We start from the raw sequence: 12973 nt of genomic DNA on the forward strand, positions 1-12973 counted from the left end.
GTTTAATCAATGTTTGATGAGGTAGATGGAGAAAAAGGAAGATTTCAATAACTGCTAAAATCCAAAGTCCAGGTGTCAGGCCATAGCTTTCTCTAAATAGGTCCTCTCACCAGTAATAGCTCCTCTTACTTGGATTGAAGTAATTGTGCCTTTTCTTCATTTAAATCACAATATATAGACTCTTAACATGACCCAAAAGACAGAAAAAATTGGCTTGTGCCCTTTGGAAATATCTAGTGGTAAAAAAAAGTAATCCAAAATATTTTACTAGGTTGAGGCATTTTAGGAGGAATTAACAGCTTGGGTAAATTAGAGAATTCCCTGGAGGGTTCCCCAAATGGGCAAGTAGGAAGAAAAATTGACATTAATTATTGTTTTAACGGAGATTTTATAGAATAAGAGCTAGACTTATATCCAAACACATTTCTATCAGAACAGAGGATGGAATTGAATCACAAAATACAAATGTTGTGGGACCTCCATCTCAAAGTTTGATGCTGGCATGTGGGATTTTGAGCTAACAAAACCTGTAGAGCAAGCAGTACCCGCCTGGGGAAAATACCCATGATATAAAAAGCCAAATAAGGATCGATACCATTGATAGACCACTTTCCTCAGAGCTATTTCCAGGCCATCTATTTGAAGCAGATTAATAGACAAATCTAGATTGTTTCAGTAAGCAATTTGAATGAACCTTGATGCACCTTGAACAGAATGACAAAAGACCTGACACAATTCACAGACTGTGATCCAGATTATGTTGAATGTGGAAATTTAAAAGAATAGGAGGTGCAAAGAAGAGAGACCTCTCAAGCAGGGAGGGAACAAGTAATGTGAAGACTATGACATTTTATTCCTCTGCTAAACTCCTTTAAAAAACTGTCATTTGGTTCTTGCAAACAGGGACTCCAGCTGTGTATAGCAACTTGGTATGTACTCAAAATGCTACATGAATGGAATATACAACTGACAATCTGACCTGTGTTATTTTCTAGTTATTGAAGTTCTGGCTGCAGGCAGCTGAGGGCAAATGTTTTAACTAAAAATAGTTTGAAAATATGGGAGAAAACTTCTAGAAATTGTGTTCCAGAAAATACATGCTTGGTTTTGCAATTCTTCATGTCAATCTTATCAAAAACATTTTTTTTTTTCACTCTGAGATTTTCTTTTAATTGCAATTTCTAACCCTGCTCATAAGTGGAAGCTAAATGCTTTTATCTCAATTTAGCCAGTATTTAATAGAAAATGTGAAAACACAGACATATATATATATGAGCTCTTTACAGATCTCCATATATTTAAAAGTTTTTTAAAATTTGGTGACAAGGATTTAATGATCTTTAAATACAATAACCTTGATTATGCCTTACAATAAACACTTTTTTTCCCCCAAAAAAAGACCTTTTCTCTTTTATGAAGTATGTAGTTATGCTGTTTAAAGGTAAAATGCTAAAAGGGCAGTTTACAGAATGAACTGTAAATGTCTGTTAAAATCCAGTTTGAAATATTATGTAACTGCGGTTTATTAACATTTAAAGAAATTTGGCACCTAGTGTATAATTCCAAGTGCCAAATCCTTCTGTTCTAACTGTAACATATCAAGTGGGGCAGAGCAATAGAAGCTGCCCTGTAAGACAGTAGATGACTCGAGTAGGATAACAGGAACTGAGCAAGTACTGAAGTGTTTTAAGGAGATATAGAGTAAATACCATCCTAAGAAAGGGGGGGAAAAAGAAATTTCTAAAAATATCTGACAAAGGAAACCAATAAAAACAAAAGTCTTTTTATGTATACCAATACATTTGAAACAGGTATCAAACATTCAAGACCAGATATCTTGTGCAATTTCCAATTTGAGATCAAATTATAACAGAAACTAGGAGTCCCAAAATGAAAAAAGGATTCTCAGAATTCTTTTTTTTTCCTACATAAAATACAAAGATTTGGCAGGCTGAGGAAGGCAACCAAGACAGGTCATATGTGTTGAGGGGAGAGAACAAGAAAAGTTAAGGCATTGGATAAGTAAGTCTTAAAACTCCTATGAGCATACAGAAATGGAACAAGATCAAACACTCAAAAGAAAGTCTAAATAATGAATTGGAATTTCCTCAAAATAAACAGGATGACAAATTGTGCAGGATAGAGAAAAAAAATCAGATTTAAGCTGTGTCTGGTGTTTAGACAAACTATAGATGGAAGAAGCAAAACCATCTTCTAGAAAAGTTGACAGAGCATGGCTGAATGCATCTAAAATTAAGCTAATGATGCAGTTTTGGACAACAAGTAAAAGGAGGTCTCCGTGTGAAATTTATTCAAAGAATTATATATGAGAACTGGAACATCAGCTTAAATAGTAGCAAAATCTCTATAATTTATAAAATAACCCCTGGTGCACAACCTCTTGTGCTAGCAGCAACAAAAGCTTTGGAGCAAAGTTGGTTGTGTTAAAATAGGAAATGTTTGAAGAAAAGACCAAAAGAATAATTCCCAATATATATATGTATGAAAGAGGGTTCAAAAAAAGCAAGCCAAGATGCATCAAAAGGTTCTTTTGATGAAATAAGAGTAATGAGATTCTGAACAATTTTTTTTTCTATCTAGAAGTAGCATCACTAGAAAACCAGGGCTTTTGGATGTCAAATTTTAGTGCTTACTAAATTGGACGTATTAAATATTGTTAAGATAGTTAAAAGACCACATTCAGTGGTTATGAGATTAAATGCTTTTCTGAAGAGTAAGATAATAGTATTTTACTTCAAGTCCAGGGTGTCCAAGCTCAATAGTGTTAAGGATACTGCTGTAGAAAATGACAGGAGAATGCTTTAAAAAGCTGGAAAAAAATCGTATTCCAATTTGGCATTTCTGAATTTCAGGGCAACATCCTTTAAATTTGATCTGTCATGAACTGAAACAGGATTTGACAGGTAACTTAAGCCAGACACTTTGTATAAAGGAGCTAAGTTAGAAAAAGAAAAAAAATGAAACAGAAAGTGTACTTGGGAAATGGAAACTATCATGCAGCATGTACATCTGTGGGACAACCTACATGCAGGAGGGACTGGAGATAACTCTTGTTCAGGAAGAAACTGAAGGAGTAAGAAGTAAATTCTGAAAATACAAGCGTAGAAACAGAAGCAGCTGCAGAGAATTTGGTAAAAGAAAGCACAGTACTGCATTAGTTCAAGAGCTGAAGATAAGAAGAGGTTCCTTCAGGAGACCAGAGGAAGGATACAAAAGGACTTCTTGCAGCAGATGGTTGTCAAAGAATCTCTTCTATATGAGCATCAAGAAGAAGCAACTAATACAGAATTTATCTTGAATGCAGCTTTAAACATGTCCCTTGAGAAGAGGGAAGGAATACTGGGGCAATCTGCAATCACATAGCCATTCATGGCTGAGCCTACAGAAAATGAAACAATGGAATAAACACCCTGCTAAAGGGTGCTGGGAAGGCTCCATGGCTAGAAAAGCTTAAGGGAGGTTACGAAACAAATGTGAGGAAAGAGGTTGACATAGTAGGTGTCGCTGGAGGGTGACCTTGTCCAGGACAGGGAAGTGGAACTAGAAGATCGCTAAGGTCCCTTCTAACCCAACCTATCCTATGATTCTAAGTGTATGCAAGCCTTCTCTTCATAAGTTTAATCTTGCACATCTTCTCCAGGAGTAGTTTCAAGTGTTAGAATGAGTGGGATCATGCTATTTTTTTGAAATTAGAACATAACAGGAGCCTTTTCAAAGCAGCAAGGGTGCTCTGAAAATCTGAGTTCTTTGAATGTTACCAGATGACACAGTGCAGAAAAGTCTTGCTGTGCACAGCTCTATGTATACTCAAAGGGAAGTAATTCAGTACCTTCTGCCACAGCATCCTTTCTTTCTTTAGTAGTGTTGCATGACTCTGTCATGTAATAAAGATGTATTTTCTATGGTCTCCACTAGGATATGCTGTCTTTCCCACACAAATAAGAGTCTTTTGTTTAGCAGTTTGGGACAGTGTTCAATGCTATCCTGCAGTTGGTTAAGATGGGATACTACCAGTTGCAGATCCAGATGATCTAAAAATAAGCCCACCAGGAGCCATTTGATCTTCAGCCACATTTTGGGAATAGATGTTGCCAGTGACTAGATGGAGCAAAAGGAATGGATAATTCAGCAGTCAGTTAGTCATAGCCATTGTGTGCACCTGCTTATATTACATTTGGTTGACAGACTGCAAATCACATTAGAAGTAGTAATGAGAGGAGCAAGACAGGAACTGAGAATTTTCCTTTTTGAGAGATGTTATCTATGATATTTTCTAAAGCTAAATTTTGAATAGTAAGATGATGGATAGTGAATCACTTAAAAACAAACCTTGTTTAGGTCTTTAGCTTGTGTAATAGATCTCATTTAACAGAACTCCTTGTTAACTCATTAAAGAAAATTCAAGACTGGGGAATGAAAATGGCTTTGCATATTTCAGAAGACAAGATGATGCATTGAGTTGTCTCACAAGCAGGCATATTTATTCCATTGATTCTTTAGAAAGCATTCTGTGGATTTTATGTCTTCTACTTTTCTCCCTTCACTTCATTCAATCTGTAATTAATTTCACGGAATATTTGCCATGCATCATTGTCATTTGGTACTCCATGAGACAGCTTCAGAAGCCTGGCTCTTGCAGACAAAAGAAGGATTTTTTTTTCAACATATAGTGGGTACATGAAACATCAGGAAAACTATCCCTGACTTGTGCAAAGTGCCTACAACCTCATGGATTAAAGAAAAGAAATGAGGAGGAAAATGTGCATATATGCAATGGAAGAGAGAAGTGGGGACAGGGGATGGAGAAAGTATTTCTTTAAAGAAAATAACCCTGTCCTCTCTCTACTGTTATATTTGAACATTTATATGAATAAACACACCTTTAAATATACAACCCTTACTAAAAGTGAGAGATGAAAAATGTTTGGTTCTGATTTTTTGATATATTACTGGGTGAATTTTGCAGCAAATTAAGCTAAAAATATTATTAGATACATGCTGTCAGAGTGTTGGACTATTCTAACAGTGGAAAAATAAATTTCAGTAAAGATAACCAAGAAATTTAAGGAGTCAGAAAGCTATGGTGCTCATTAAAAAGCAACTTTGTTCTTTCCAAGGTTAGGAATGAAATAGATGAAGACTTCAGGAATTAGTACTGTAATAAGGAATAATTTAATGAGAATGTATGTCACAATGTGTTGGATAGCAAATTGCAATGAAGTGACATTTGCTTGGATTTGAAAATGTCAAAACATTGATTAAGGAGCATATGAAACATTTATTTATGAGTATTTTTCTAATGTATTCTGCTTGTTGTAAGTCTGCATGAGGTGATTCTGCACTGGACTCAGTAAAATCAGCCTTGCAGACCAGCCTTACTGAAAGTATTTACGAGGCAGAAAGATGCTCTTATTTGTGCTTCACAAAATCATAGGGAGGAGTTGATTGAATTTTGTTTTGATTATTTTTAAGATACACTTTCAGAGGGTAAGTTCTCCCACCCTAGAGGAAAAAAGGCAATGTACATCCATCTGAAACAGGAACAGTGAATAGCCCAGACTTTCAAAACTCTGAAACTCAAAGTGTATTCTCTTTCAGTGCAGATTTTTGTTCCCTCAGCAAGGCAGACACCTCTGTTCTGATTGCAGAAAGGTTTCTTTATTCCCCCTGCTGTCCTATTAGTCACACTGAATTAATCTCTCTTGAACCTTTGTGGTAAGAGTTGTGTTTTGAATTATAGATAAACTCCTAACATGGTTTTGTAAGGAAATATTCATTCCATCCATCTTTGCTAAAATGACTTTGGTTAATATTAGCTGTTTCTTTAAAGACCACATCAGATTTGTGTCTCTTGTTCTTCCAGTGTGTCTCTACATCCCCTTGTATATTCTGGTGATGTCGGCAACTTATGCACACTTCATTTTTAGAGTCAGAAGTATTTTTCTTGCATAAAGGTCATTAAAGAAAAGCTGACCATAGCTTTTTCTGAGACCTGAGATGTTATCCTAACAGCACGCCTCTGCTCTGAAAGTTCCTTACTTACCACACTGTCACTCATCTTCCCTTAACTTCTTAACCCGTCTTATCAAAGGTTTCTTAATTCCCAATTTCTTTACTCCAGGAGTTCCCCTGAATGCCTTACTGTAATTCATGTAAATTGGATCTAACACATTTCAGTTGTCTACAGAAAACCAATGTATTCTCAAAGAAAAATATCATCTGTACCTGGAATGATCTGCCTTCTTTTTGCTCTCCATCCACATTGCTGCAGCAATTATTCTCCTGCGCCTGTCAGTGGTTCTTGAATTCTCCTGAAAGGTAATTATAAACTTTGTTGACATCTCCATCTAAGAAAAATCTTAAGGATTGTGTGAAAATGAAATTAAAATATTGAGCAGGAAAGGCAAAGAAATGGCTACACTTCTCCTAGTACATTTTAATGTCTTCTTAACTAACAACCCTTGCAGAAACATCAGCATTCAGGCTGTGTTGATATTCATGCTGATGCCATGTACAATAAACATATTTAGATGAGGAGCACATGATATTATATTATATATGATATTATAACAACAACTTCCATTAACAGGAAATGAGATCTCATGAGTTTTCTATGTTTTGCAGGGGTTTGTTGTTTGTTTCATGGGTTTTTTGGGGTTTTTTGTTTTTTTTTTTAATTTTTGGTGCAATATGAAAGGACAGAATCATTACAGTTTCTTAAAACATAACAAAAGTTTTCGATCACTTAGGATAATGAGTTTTAGCTCTAAGAGAACTGAAGTATTGGCCAGTCAAAGGCTTTTCAGAATAAAATGTCCAACACTAGAATTTGCCACTTTGAAGTACATAATCTTAATTTAAGTAATTATGGCCCTAACAGATATGCAGACATGTTGAAATTCTGACTCCAGAATTTTATGCTTTCCTAAATCTTGCATTGAAATGTTGAATTATATTTTGCTCCATAAGCTTTAAAAACATGTTCAGTAAAACTGGATAAATGATGTATTGTATATAATTTCTTAAGGTCCTGCAGAAGCCTTTTTCTTGGTCCTGAAAAAAATACTCCTTTATTTACTTTTTCAATACTAAGGCTGTCAAGGTGAAAGGAGGAAAAAACCAAACACAGAATCTGAGGGTATTCTGTTTCCTCTCTCTGACCACACACAGCAACAGAAACAAGTGCAAAGCATTAATAAATGTAATTCAAATGTCATTAGTCCTCTGTGGTCACTGCATGGAAAGAATTAAATAGAAAACAAATCTGTCTTTGTGGCACGAGTGCAAGTCTATCCAGAAGCTTCGTAACAACAATGGGAACATGTCAACAGACATTAACAGATTAAAAGCACCCACTTTACGTCTACCACTTGCATGGGTTTGAATGTTTTCTTTGGTTCTTTGAACTCAATAGATGCTCTATTTATTCATTATAGATCTCAGAAGAAAGTGTCTCTCTTAAACTCCATTATTCCTAGACTTTGGACTTTTCACAGAAACAGTGGAAGAACAAACAGTATTCAAAAGATCTCATTTTGCCTCCAGCTAAATTCACTTGTCAAAGCAAGTGATTTGTTTATTTATAGAGCAAAACCAATTTGGTTTTCAAATCACTAAGATTAATATTAGGGTGGGGAGGTGGGGAAGGTTGGAGACTAAGTTACCTGCTTGGTTCTTATTTTATGTAGCTTGGTTCCCCTGTTAAATGTGACCCTGTGGCAGTTTATGGCCCCCACATGGTACACATTTGGCCATAGTTTCAGGGAAGGTTTCCTGAGAGTTTTACACTGCTGAAAGCTTTATTGCTGCCATTAGTGGGAGAAGATACAAACTTTCAAATAAATCTGCTCATTATTTACCTGTTTATTGTCTCCACTTATGCCTACTCTTTCTATGCAGTTTCAAACAAAAATGAAATGAATAAAAACCTAGAAAAATTGCTCCTCATACTTCTCACAACTAAATGGTAATTTAGAAGTTCCTTCAGTTAGAATAGCTATCTCAGAGTTGGATATATTTTTTTTTTCCCTTCTGGACTTTTTGTTTTCTTTTTTCTTCCCTAAAATTAAAACTAATCTATGGAATGAAAAAAAATTCGTGTTTTTAATAAATTAAAATTATTTTTTCTCTTTTTACATTGTCTCAAGCCTATGTCTGTCAAACATTTTGTGAAAAGCCACAGAAGCAAGACATTAATTTGGTGGTGACATACCTTTAAAGTTGTAGGCTCCGGTATAAAATGAGCAAGGCTCGAAAACCTTTATTGTAATTATTACAAATAATATGCTATCGGCAAAATGTAAGTTTGGGGTCAGTTGGCTATTTTGCCACGCTTTTACATGCAGTTTTGGTAAACTAGCACATCCTGCATCAATCAGTTTTTGAGAAAGCAATTAGCTAAAAGCCCCATGTTTCTACAACAAGTTTTTACACAAAAGCATTTTTCCAAGCAATTTTTTTTAAATCCCATCCAAGAGTTCTAATAGTGATACAGGCACCTCAAATTTGAGATACTTGAAGGTCTTGGTCACAATCTTTACATTCATGGTATAAGATTATTTGAGTTTGGAAAACCCTACAATGTGGAACAAAAAAAGGTTGAACTTCCAAGTTTTATTAGAAATTTTTATTTGGTTGGTTGGTTCATTGGTTGGTGTGTGTATGTAGTTTTCACATTATAATGTGAAATGTTTGAGGAGCCACTTCAGTACTTCACTTCAGCCTTTTTGACATTTTCATTTTATTCATCTAAGACAGATCCAAATATAATATCCACTGTTCAACCTGTCACATTTTAATAAAGGATCCCACAGGATTGTGAATTCATAAAATCGAAACTACTTCATGTTATTGTTGATGCATTTTCTTCTAGAACATGTGCAATGTGTTGATATTCTGTAGTTCTTGCAGAATCCAATGTATAGTGAAATAAATAAATCATTATGGAATGGAAAAACAGTGCTCCTTTTAGGGACAGGACTGTCTGTGGTCTGTCATCCAAAAAGAAAAAGGACAATTACATTCAGTTTTTGGTGTCAGGCTAGGAGCTGCTCTGAAGGACAGCTCCCCCATACAGCCTATTAACTACCTGGTTGAAACTTGATATGCTGATGGCCTGCATCAGGAGGGGATGAATGCCCCCAAGGAATGCAATCCACAGGCAAAGCTGAAAATGACAACTTTGTGTAAGCCCTGGTAAGGCAGCAGAGACAGTGGGGTGGCACAAGCCAGCAGGGAATACCCTAGTTCCCTGTTGTCAGGGTACATGAGCTGCACCAAGGTGGAGCACATAGAAGATGCCCATGGAGCCTGCTGGTACTCACACCACCCTCTGTGTCCTGCTGCCCTGCAGACAAAGCCCTAACTTGAAGCCACAGACTTCTTTTTCTTCTTCTTCTTTCCATGGACTTTTTCATTTTAGAAACTGCTGAAAACCTGCAGTTGTTTTTTTACCAGCAGCCCCCAGGCACATGGGAACACAGATTAAAAGCAGGATGTTCCATTACTCCAGGAGCTCACTACACTGCCAGAAGTCAGCCTGACATCAGTTCTTCAAGGTTAAACTGTCGTAAGAAGTAAATACAGTACAGTCCCCTTGCTCCTTTGTCACTGTGCTTTGTGGTGACCTAAAGAGATCATTTGACCAGACCATAAGGGAGTTTCAGAGACAGTCCAATCCTCAGGCAACGCTAAAGTAAATTCTGTGGCTTAAGTACTAGAGAATCCGATGCAAATAAAAAAACAGGGTCAGATTTCTCAGCAGACTAAATCTTCTCAGAAGGAGTAGTCTATAGCCATGTTTATAACCTATTGGTTGGACTTTTCCAGGTTTCTGCACCCAGCAACCTGATCTGCTGGCAAATATTTCCCAGTAAAAAAAGTGTTACTTTTCATAGTTGGGCAAAAGTGAGGGGCAAAATTGTTCCACTCACCTCTTCTGAATTGATTCAGGCACTCTCTGAAAAGCAAATTATATTCTCACGTTAAAAGAATTTCTGCAAATGAGCAGTCTTCATCCTCTTTATTAGGTGTTCTAGCAGAATTAAAGCCCAAAATGAGCAAAATGTTTACAACCCAGTTGGGAGAAGAAAAACAAATATAGGAAAGAAAGCCAGCTACAATAATCTGCATCTTCTTATACTTGCCTGGAACACTCATGCTACTGCTTTGTGGGACAAGCTCAGAAAAATCAATACTCCAAATGAAATATCATTGGAAAACTCTTCTCATTTCAGCTCTGGTCTCAGTGAGCAGCTGTAATGTATCTATGAATAATGTTTAGCTTCAATCTCTTTTACAGCCGTTCCAAACAGATGAGCAATTTTTGAAAAGCTACTGTTGAAGATGCACTTTTGCCTCTTCATCAAAAACGTATAAAAATGAAATATATTGCAGTATTTATTGCAATCTATTACAAACGTTCATGGTGATCCAGTACAGATGCTTCTTCTCTGTGGCACTGACCTTCAAAAGTGATGATGTGAAAAGCCCTAGATTTTATGACAGCTTAACTCAGAATACATAACAGCTTCTATATTAATATGTATTTGTTCAGCTGTAAATTTGGAATATGAAAAGAAACTCCATACCTTGTACTACACTATAAAGTTTAAATAGGAAGAGAAAGAGGTTGAAGGAGCTATAACTAGGATTTAACAATATTTCTGTGAAATTAATATCCCTTTTTGTCTTTCCCTACCACAGAAATCATTCTTTCTGTGTGTTTCATGACTGCATTTGTTAAGTGAATCTAACAATCAACAATGTGAAGACCACCAGAGTAGCAATAAATAGACCTGTATGACACAGCTTTGTAGATAAACTGGCCACTTAATAGGCAAGTTTGAAAGGAGGATTCCAAGACAAAACATGCATGAACAATAGCTGGGATATGTGGGCTGTCTGTGTCTGTAACAAGCTTTGTGATCCAGTTGTGTCAGCTTAAGCCAAGCAAACAGCTCTAACACTGCTCACAGAAGGTTTGCTGTCCCTGTACCAGCAGTGCAAACCTCAGGAGAATTACAGCAGTGATTCCTCTCCACAGTGCCCGATGCCCTATGGCCCTCACCTCTTTGAGGTGCTGGCTGATTCTATCTGTTGCTCACCCTAGACTTCAAAGCACTATTTCCACAATGAAGGGCTCAAGAATCAGGCACAACCCTAATGAAGGAATGACGTTAGTGGTTACTGCCTTAGGCATGCAGAGCTCTCCAGCCAACTTTTGCAGTTCCCTGGAAAAGTAAACGAAGACACAACAGCCAGTTCTGAGAAAAGGTAAACACCTTTTCTGGAAACCATCACTTGAGATTATCAAGTTATTATTTGATGCTGCAACTGGCAGCATTTTGCTGGCAGGAGAAAAGAATTAAGCAAAATAGATGAACAGAAATGACATTCATGGAATCATTCAGGAAGGGCAGGTTCAGCCTACAAACTACATAGTTTTAATTACGTTTAGGTTCTTTTATGGCTTAACCTCCATGTCTCCTTTGTGTACACGGTGTTGTTTTACTCCTATGTGTGGCATGTCCACTCATCCTGTCAGGTTTGAATTATGGCCTTGCTTCCATGGGCAGTGAGAGAGCTCTGGCTGAGAAAGTGCCCTCACATCTGCAGGTGAGGTGCGATTGACAGCAGGTCCATGAACAGTGCTGGCTTTGTGAGACATCAGTTCTGCTTCTGGACAATAGTTGTGCCAAACAGAAAAAGAGCCCTCATATCCATGCACTCCAGTCACAGAGACAACACAGACAGGATTGGAGAGGTGTGCCTGAAAAGGAGGTGGACAGACACCCAAAGAGGGAGATATTCACAATTCATGCTGTATGTAGCTAACTGGAAATAGTGAACAGCAATGCAACTACACAGGAAATCCAGAGGGGAGACTGGAGATCTGTAGGATTTAAGATCCATCATTTGGATCACATTGGGTTGCGTCTTGAGCAGACAAATTCAAAGCAGCACTTGCTGCTTGAATATGGCATAGTCATAGATGCAAAAGACATGGGATAATTTGTAAATTGCAACATCCTATCATGGACGACATGTCAGGGGGTCTACAAAAGAATCTGCAGATTTCTGAGATGCAGATGTAACTGTTGAACACATTTTTGAGGCACTACTATCAATTTAGAAATATTATCCGTTGGCTCTGGGCTAGTCTTTGGGAATGGGTGGCCTTAGCTGTCCCCTTTTTCCTTTACAGAAGGTTTTCAGTACAACCCCATTCCTTTGATGTAATAAAACTTGATTTGCCTTTAAGATTTCTGTCTATGGCAATAAATTGGAGCTTTCATATTATTCTCCGGTTTTGAAACAGTTCTGATATTTCTATTGTACAGTCACTTTTGTGGCATTTCTGTGTGCTGTTCCAAGGTATTCCATATGGACATAAGTTCAGCTTGTGCTCAAAACATTCACTTGGGAGTACTGTGGTTATGGGCAGTGTGCTGCTGAGACTGAGCAAACCAGCTTGGACTCTATTACCTCCCACTCACTGCTGTCTAAATATCTTTCATGGTTTCTAATTGTCTAAAAACGTGGGTGAGTTTACTTGCAACTCCTTGCATGTGATCATTAGATATGCCTTCAGATTCATGCAGCACTCATTAATCTGAAAGAGTATTGAAGTAAGTCATCTCAGTTCTTACGCATTGAATGTGTCTCTAAATGAGAAGTTTTAGGAGGGATGAAGATGACTCATGAAATAACTTAGATTTTAGTATATACAAGGCATACACGTTTATGAAGGAAACTTATCCCTGTGAGAATAAATAAAACATACATAGTGTCCTTTTCTTCAGGCTTAATAGCAACTTTAACAGTATGTAGTCACATTAATACCTTCTGCAATGAAATGCATTTGATGTTTTCTGTATAACACAACACAATGGAGGACTGAAAAGTCTTACATCTTTCAAACTTTTCTCCTTTCCCCAATGACATTCTGAAA

The 12973-nt window shown here is 36.9% G+C and overlaps 1 long non-coding RNA gene across 3 annotated transcripts in view; it reads right to left on the reverse strand.

The window, feature by feature from the left end:
• The window catches only part of LOC148225217 (uncharacterized), a 189505-nt gene that overhangs the window by 61080 nt on the left and 115452 nt on the right, over positions 1 to 12973 (reverse strand). For all 3 annotated transcript variants that reach the window (XR_015802788.1, XR_015802960.1, XR_015803019.1), the window contains exon 2: positions 6247 to 6332. This is a non-coding gene — a long non-coding RNA (uncharacterized LOC148225217). The remainder of the gene's footprint in view (positions 1 to 6246; positions 6333 to 12973) is intronic.

Source organism: Sturnus vulgaris, chromosome 1 (genome assembly GCF_052056855.1).
Source record: "Sturnus vulgaris isolate bStuVul1 chromosome 1, bStuVul1.hap1, whole genome shotgun sequence".
Classification (NCBI taxonomy): Eukaryota; Metazoa; Chordata; class Aves; order Passeriformes; family Sturnidae; genus Sturnus; species Sturnus vulgaris.